Source organism: Elephas maximus, chromosome 23, assembly GCF_024166365.1.
Source record: "Elephas maximus indicus isolate mEleMax1 chromosome 23, mEleMax1 primary haplotype, whole genome shotgun sequence".
In the NCBI taxonomy this organism is placed as follows: domain Eukaryota; kingdom Metazoa; phylum Chordata; class Mammalia; order Proboscidea; family Elephantidae; genus Elephas; species Elephas maximus.
The window spans coordinates 48,072,287-48,080,972 of NC_064841.1; positions in this window are offsets into that span (position 1 = coordinate 48,072,287).

Sequence of the window (8,686 nt, forward strand, 5' to 3'; positions counted from 1 at the left end):
GGACTAGTACTTAATTGTTCTTATTAGGCTCAAATGATGTTTAGTTTGGGAAAATCGGCACTTTGCCAAGGTTTTTGGAGGATTTCAGGGGCCAGAAAGGCCTCCCTGGTTTTCTTTCCATTGCTTCAGGGTTGCACTTTAACTGCAATATAAATTTCTTATTGAGACTGCTTAAGGACTTTCTTATTACAGGTCTAAACCAACACTGCCTTCTTACCACCTTCTTGAGAGAGCTGAATTAAAAAAAATACTGCCTCTGCTCTAGTTCTATGTGCATGTGTGTGTGGTGTGTGTGTGTGTATGTGTGATGGTATATTTATTATATGTGTGCTGTGAGTGTGTGGCAGTGTGTGTAGGGGTGCAGGTGTATACAGAGGGTATGGTGTTTGTGTGGCATGTGTGTTATATGTGTAGTGTGTGTGCATGTGGTGTGGTGTGTAAGTGGTGTAGGGTGTTGTGTGTGTGTGTGATCATGCCTGCCTGGAAGCATTTTCCTTCAATAATGTCACCCCTAAGTGAAAGGTAAGTTGTGGTAATGTTTGTAATGAGAATGAGGATGATGCTGGTAGTAATAAGGAACGTTTCTTGACTGCTTTCCATGTTTAATGTGCTAAAAACTTCAAGTGTATTAATGCTTCAGATTATCAAAACAATCCTATTAGATAAGACAGTATTATTATCAGCATTTTACAGATGAGGACACTAAAGTGCAGAAAGATAAAGTCACTTGCACAGCCTTCACAGCTAATAAGGGAAGAGCAATAATTCAAACTAAGCAAGTGAGGAAACAGCCCTGGCTGCTGACCATCAGGTCATAATGTTCCCAACAGGCAATAAAAATTTTCGTAGACTTATCCAACATGGAGTTATAGAGAGAAGCACCATGCTGTCCCTCTGCAGCAAAGACCTGAAAAACTAAGTAAAACAGATACAAAAGTCAATCCTTGAACCCTAAGTACCAACTGAAGGAATAAAGAACTCAACCAATCACTGAATAGAATAAGAAACTGACAAAGAACAGAGAACGAGGAGAGCTGTTGAGCACAGGTCCCATGCCAGACAATGTGGCCAGATTAGCTGTCTTGGGCTACAGCCACCAAAGAACTCAGAAAGGTGGTAAAGGAAGAAAACTCCACTGAGCTCCCAGCAGAGGGGAGACAGAACAGGGACATGTGCTTTCCCACCCCCTATCATTCTTCCCTCTATGTGGCCTCTGCTGCTTGCCAATGGGCCACAGTTGCTCATCTGGAGAGACACTGACTCCTTGTTGCCGGAGTTTGTCCTGCCTGCACCAGCTGGTCCCTTCAGTGCCATTTTTTGTGTTTTTTTTTGGTTTGTATTTGTGTTTGTTTTGTTGTTGTTGTTGCTGTTGCTTCTTTCTCTGTCTTTTCCTTCCTTTCCTTTCTACCACCCAGCTAGCCCTGTGTGTCATCCCCTCCCCTTCTTGATAGGCTGTGATTTTTTTGTTTTTTCTCTTTGGGGGGGGGGCTGGTTTTGTTTGCTTGTTTATTTATTTGTTTTTTGAGATATATACATGTATAACCGAAACCCAGTGCCGTCAAGTGGATTCAAAACACACACACACACACACACACACACATATATATATATATATTGCCTTTTTTGTTGTTTCTCTCTCTCTTCCATCCTTTCCTTTCTCCCACCATGGAGCTCCATGTGCCATCCCTTATCCTTCTTGGCAGGCTGTGAATTTTTTGTTTGTTTACTTTCTCTCTCTCTCTCTGTCTTTCTGTTTCTTCTTTCTCTCTCTTTTTCTTCCCTTCTCCTATTCACGCAACCATGTGCACTACCCTCACCTCTTTTGTAAGGGGCCATGCTACACAGTTTGGTTGAAGAGTCACTGCTCACAGCCTCCCCAGGTCTGCACCACCATCACTAACTCCCTCAGTACCATTTTATTTAGTTAGTTATTGTTTTTTTGTTTTTCTTTCTTTTTTTGTTATTTCTTCTCTATCTCTCTTCCTTCCTTTTCTTTCTTCATCCACCCAGCCTCATGTGCCACCCTCAACTTCTTGGTGGACTGTGCTGTACCCTCTAGGCCAGAGAACCTCTGGCACATGACTTCCCCAGGTTTGAACAGCTCTTACAGGCCTTTTTTTCTCTTAAATCTTTTCCCTTATCCTTTTCCTTCGCCCTTCAACCTAGGACTTGCACTGCCTCTGCCCCTCCCTGACAGGCCACACCATGACACCTGGTAAGTGAGATATCAGCTCACCATCCCTCCAATTCCACCCCATCCCTAACAGCTGGCAACCCCACCACCATATTTTTTGCTGCTGTTGTTGCCTTTAGTTTGTATTATATTTATTTCATTTGTTTGTTGTTTCTTCTCTCTTTCTCCTCTTTCCTTTCCTTTCTCCCTCCTACCTAACCCCATGCACCACCCATGCCTCTTCTAAACAAGGCTAAACCACGTCAGTCAGCTAGAGAGCAACCAGCACATGGTCTCACTGGGTCTGCCCGGCCACCAACTGCCAAATCCTACAGTACCACCATTTTACTTACTTTTTTTCAATTCACTTTTGCTATTTTTCACTTTTGTTTCTCTCCTTTCTTTCATTTCATTCACCCACTTAGCTCTGCACATCACGTAATATCGTTTCCCTCTTGCCTATGTGCACTGTGTGTCCAGAGTCATGCCCCCGAACAGTACAGATATGGTCCCCCAGACCCTGCCTTGCACTGCCCCCCAGATCTGCCCCATCACCCCCAGTTTGTGCCACAAACTACCCATACCTTCCCCTCCACTCATGCTGGACCTGCCCTGCTGCACCATAGCTGAGTGATCAGCCATACCCACCTGGAAAAGGTGATGAGAAGTACCGTGACCACAGGTGAGCAAGCAACAAAACACACCCAGCCTGCCTGCCAAGACATAACTATATAAAACAAAAAAGAATAAAGCAATCAAATGTACGATGAATAAATGAAGAAAATCCTGAATGTCCCAAAGACAGAAGAACATATCAAAACATACAAACAAAAAACAAAACAGAAGAGGAAGGCTCCAGAGAATGGCCAAAATAAAACACCAGATGACCTTCTGCTAAAAGAAAGAGCACTAGAACTACCTGATAGGGAATTGAGAAGTCTAATATTCAAGGTTCTCCAACAGATGAAGGAAAATGCAGACAAAACGAGGAAAAAATACACAAAATCATGGAAAAGACACAGAAAATGATGGAAGAAACTAGGAAAATGATACAGGAACAAAATAAAAAACAGCTAGAAATCATACAAAAGCAGCTATTAGAAATCCAAAAGATAAAAAACAAGATTTCAGAAATGGACAGTGCAATAGAAGATTTTAGGAGCAAATTTGAAACAATGAAAGAGGGGATCAGCAAAATTGAAGATAAATCTTTGGATATCACTCTATTTGAGGAAAAATCAGAGAAAGAACAAAGAAAAAAGAAGAAACCCTGATAATGATGTGGGATACAATCAAAAGCAAAAATGTGCATACCATCGGAGTTCCATAACAGGGGGTTGTTGTAGGTTGGGTGCTGTCGAGTCAGTTCCAACTAACAGCGACCCTGTGTACCACAGAATGAAACACTACCCAGTTCTGCACCATCCTCACAATCATTGTTGTGCTTGAGCCCATTGTTGCAGGCACTGTGTCAATCCATCTTGTTGAGGGTCTTTCTCTTTTCCACTGACCCTGCACTTTACCAAGCATGATGTCCTTCTCCAGGGACTGATCCCTCTGACAACGTGTCCAAAGCGTGTTAGATGCAATCTCGCCATCCTTGCTTCTAAGGAGCTTTCTGGTTGTACTTCTTCCAAGACAGATTTGTTCATTCTTTTGCCAGTCCATGGTATATTCAATATTCTTCGCCAACACCACAATTCAAAGGGATCAACTCTTCTTCAGTCTTCCTTATTCATTGTCCAGCTTTCACATGCATATGATTCAATTGAAAATACCATGGCTACGGTCAGGCTCACCTTAGTCTTCAAGGTGACATCTTTGCTTCTCAACTCTTTAAAGAGGTCTGTTGCAGCAGATTTCCCCAATGCAATATGTCTTTTGATATCTTTACTGCTGCTTCCATGGGTGTAGATTGTGGATCCAAGTAAAATGGAATCCTTGACAACTTCAATCTTTTCTCCATTTATCATGATGTGGTTTATTGGTCCAGTTGTGAGGATTTTTGTTTTCTTTATGTTGAGGTATAATCCATACTGAAGGCTGTGGTCTTTGGTCTTTATTAGTAAGTGCTTCAAGTCCTCTTCAATTTCAGCAAGGAAGGTTGTGAATGAGTCTTCCTCCAATTTTGATGTACCGTTCTTCTTCATATAGTCCAGATTCTTGGATTATATGTTCAGCATACAGATTGAATAGGTATGGTGAAAGTATACAACCCTGATGCACACCTTTCTTGCTTTAAACCACTCAGTATCCTCTTGTTCTGTCCAAACAACTGTCTCTTGATCTATTTACAGCTTCCTTAGGAGCACCCTTAAGTGTTCTGGAGTTTCCATTCTTCACAATGTTATCCATAGTTTGTTATGATTCACACTGTCGAATGCCTTTGCATAGCCAATAAAACACAGGTAAACATCGTTCTGGTATTCTCTGCTTCCAGCCAGGGTTCATCTGACACCAGCAATGATATCCCTGGTTCCATGTCCTCTTCTGAATGCAGCCTGAATTTCTGGCAGTTGCCTGTCAATATACTGCTGCAGCCACTTTTGAATAATCTTCAGCACAATTTTGCTTCCATGTGATGTTAATGATATTGTTTGATAATTTCCACATTCAGTTGGATCACCTTTCTTGGGAATAGTCATAAATATGGATCTTTTCCAGTCATTTGGCCAGGTAGCTATCTTACAAATTTCTTGGCATAAACAAGTGGGCACTTCCAGTGCTGCATCCGTTTGTTGAAACATCTCAATTGATTTTCCATCAATTCCTGGATACTTGCTTTTCTCCAATGCCTTCAGTGCAGCCTGCACTTCTTCCTTCAATACCATCAGTTAATGATCATATGTTACCTTTTGAAATGGTTGAATGTCAACTAATTCTTTTTGGTATAATGACTGTATTTCTTCCATCTTCTTTTGATGCTTCCTCCCTCATTTAATATTTTCCCCATAGAATCCTTCACTACTGCAATGCAAGCCTTGAATTTTTTCTTCAGTTCTTTCAGCTTGAGAAAGACCAAGCATGATCTTCCCTTTTGGATTTCTATCTCCAGATCTTTGCACATGTCATTATAATGCTTTACTTTGTCTTCTTGAGCTCCCCTTTAAAGTCTTCTTTTCAATTCTTTTACTTCATCATTTCTTCCTATTGCTTTAGCTGCTTGACATTCGAGAGCAAGTTTCAGAGTCTCCTCCAACATCCATCTTGGTCTTTTCTTCCTTTCCTGTCTTTTCAATGACTTCTTGCTTTCTTCATGTATGATGTCCGTGATGTCCTTCCAAAACTCGTCTGGTCTTTGGTCATTAGTGTTCAACACATCAAATCTATTCTTGAGATGCTGTCTAAATTCAGGTGGTATATACTCAAGGTCGTACTTTGGCTCTTGTGGACTTGCTCTAATTTTCTTCCATCCCAGCTTGGACTTGCATATGAGCAATTGATGGTCTGTCCCACAGTCAGCCCCTGGCCTTGTTCTGACTGATGATATTGAGCTTTTCCATTGTCTCTTTCCACAGGTGTAGTCTATTTGATTCCTGTTTATTCCATCTGGCAAGGTCCACATTTATGTTGGTGAAAAAATATATTTGCAATGAAGAAGTCATTGATCTTGCAAAACTCTATCACTCGATCTCTGGCATTGTTTCTGTCACCAGCATCATATTTTCCAACAACCGATCCTTTGTCTTTGTTTCCAACTTTCACATTCTAATCTCCACTAATTATCAATGCATCCTGCTTGCATGTTCTATTAATTTCAGTTTGCAGAAGCTGCTAAGAATCTTCAATTTCTTCATCTTTGGCCTTAGTGGTTGGTGCATAAATTTGAATAATAGTTTTATTAACTGGTCTTCCTTGTGGGCGTATGGATATTATCCTATCACAAACAGCATTGTACTTCAGGATAGATCTTGAAATGTTCTTTTTGACGATGAATGCAACACCACTCCTCCTCAAGTTGTCATTCCTGACATAGTAGACTATATGATTGTGTGATTCAGTCCATCTCAGCTCACTAATGCCTAGGATATCAATGTTTATATGTTCCATTTCATTTTTTACAATTTCCAATTTTCCTAGATTTATACTTCTTACATTCCAGGCTCTGATTACTAACGGGTGTTTGCAGCTGTTTCTTCTAATTTTGAGTCTTGCCACACTAACAAGTAAAGATCCTGAAAGCTTTACTCCATCCACATCATTAAGGTTGACTCTACTTTGAGGAGGCAGCTCTTCCCCAGTCGTCTTTTGAGTGCCTTCCAACCTGGGGTGGCTCATCTTCTGGCACTATATCAGACAATGTTCTGCTGCTATTCACAACGTTTTCACTGGCTAATTATTTTCAGAAGCAGACTGCTGCATCCTTCTTCCTAGTCTTAGTCTGGAAGCTCAGTTGAAACATGTCCACCATCGGTGACCCTGCTAGTATCTGAATACCAGTGGCATAGCTTCCAGCATCACTGCAACATGCAAGCCCCCACTGTACAACAAACTGACAGGCACATGGTGTAGAGAACAGAAAACACAGAGAGTATCATTGAAGATATGCTGACAGAAAACTTCCCCAAAATCATGAAAGACGAAAAGCTGTCTATTCAATAAGCTCAATGAACCCCATATAGGATAGGCCCCAAAAGGAAAACACCAAGGCATATCATAATCACACTCACTAAAACCAAAGACAGAGAAAGAATCCTGAGAGCAGCTCGAGAAAAACCTAACAGTCACATACAAAGGAGAAACAATAAGATTAAGCTCTGATTATTTGGCAGAAAATCCATGCAGGCAAGAAGGAAATGGGATGACATATATAAAATCTTGAAAGAATAAACTGTCAAAGAAGAATTCCTGCAAAATTCTCACTCAAATATGTTGGTGAAATTAGGACATTTCCAGATAAACAGAAATTAAAGAAATATGTAAAAACCAAACCAAACTTAAAAGAATTATTAAAGAGCGTTCTTTACTTAAAGAACCAAAAAATCAGACAACAACCTGAATCTGGCACATAAGGCAGCATCAGCCAGATACCAACCTAGATAATGAATTTTCAAGGATCAAACAAAACTAAAAAATTTATAACAGGGAGCCAGAGATATCAATCTGTAAATAACAACAATACCAGAACAATAAAAGAGGGAAAAAATGGTGTAGGTTTAAAACTTTCAAACGGACAGGAAGTCAAGGGGTTATTAAATAATAAAAGACTTGTTTAAACTTAGGAAAATAGGGGTTAATTTCAAGGTAACCACAAAGAAAATTAAAAAACCTACTAATCAAAATAAAGAAGAAAAACACCATCTCAGTAAGCACAAAATCTACAAAAATGAAAGAAATGGAAAAAAATCCACAAACAAAAGGAATTCAGCTCAGAAAAGTAACAGGAACAAATAAAACATCAGCGCCACAAGAAAAAGCACTACAAAATGACAGCAATAAACTCACACTTGTCAATAATCACGCAGAATGTAAACAGCTTAAATATACCCATAAAGAGACAGAGAGTGATGGAATAGATTTAAAAAAATAAAAAAAGAACCCATCAATATGCTGTCTACAAGAGACACACCTTAGAGTTCTCAGTGCAGGGACTCTACCAGGTCCAAAGGACGTGCTCCTCTCCAGGCTCTTGTTGATCACGAAGTCCCTCCAAACCTCTGCAGGATGGACCATTTATATAGGAAAACTCCTAGTCAATTCTGAAGACATAAATTTATTATAAATCAAAGGATGGAAAAAATATATCAAGAAAGCAGCTACCATAAAAAAGAGCAGAAGTGGCAATACTAATCTCAGATAAAATAGACTTTAAAACAAAATTCACCCACCATAAAAGACAAAGAGAGACATCACATAATGATTAAAGGGACTATCCAAAATGAAGACATACATAAATATCTATGCATCCAATGACAGTGCTCCAAAATACATAAAAGAGACTCTAACAGCACTGAAAAAGAGAAATTGATAGTTCCATAATAATAATAGCAGACTTCGAGACACCACTCTAGGTAAAGGACAGAATATCTAGAAAGAAATCCAGCAAAGATACAAAAGATCTAAAGGCCACAATCAACCAATCTGATTCATGGACAGATACAGAACACTCCACCTAACAGCAGCAAAGTACACGTTCTTTTTCAACACACATGGAAAGTTCTTCAGAATAGACCACATCTGAGGCCACAAAGCAACCCTAAGCAAAATCCAAAACATTGAGATAATGCAAAGTATCTCCTCTGAACACAATACCATCAAAGTAGAAATTAATAACAGGAAGAGCAAGGAAAAAAAATACATGGAAAGTGAATAACACCCTGCTTAAAAAACACTGGGTAATAAATAGAAGAAATCAAAGATGGAATCAAAAAATTCCTATAATCAAATGGGAATGAGAACTCATCTTACCAAAACCTTTGGAACAAACCAAAGACAGTGCTCAGAAGTCAATTTATAGCAATGGATGCACACATCAAAAAAGAAGAAAGTGGCAAAATCAAAACATTAGCTACA